This window comes from Monodon monoceros, unplaced genomic scaffold, assembly GCF_005190385.1.
Source record: "Monodon monoceros isolate NGI ecotype Baffin Bay Population unplaced genomic scaffold, NGI_Narwhal_1 Super_Scaffold_22, whole genome shotgun sequence".
NCBI lineage: Eukaryota > Metazoa > Chordata > Mammalia > Artiodactyla > Monodontidae > Monodon > Monodon monoceros.
Window position 1 is genome coordinate 76,401,644 of NW_021703779.1, and position 417 is coordinate 76,402,060.

Genomic DNA, 417 nt, shown 5'->3' on the forward strand with positions numbered 1-417 from the left:
CAACAGCACATTAAAAGGATCATACACCATGATCAAGTGGGGTTTATTCCAGGAATGCAAAGATTCTTCAATATACGCAAATCTATCAATGTGATAAACCATATTACCAAATTGAAGGAGAAAAACCATATGATCATCTCAATAGATGCAGAGAAAGCTTTCGACAAAATTCAACACCCAATTATGATAAAAATCCTGCAGAAAGTAGGCATAGAGGGAACTTTCCTCAACATAATACAGGCCATACATGACAAGCCCACAGCCAACATCATCCTCAATGGTGAAAAACTGAAAGCATTTCCACTAAGATCAGGAACAAGACAAGGTTGCCCACTCTCACCACTCTTATTCAACATAGTTTTGGAAGTTTTAGCCACAGCAATCAGAGAAGAAAAGGAAATAAAAGGAATCCAAATC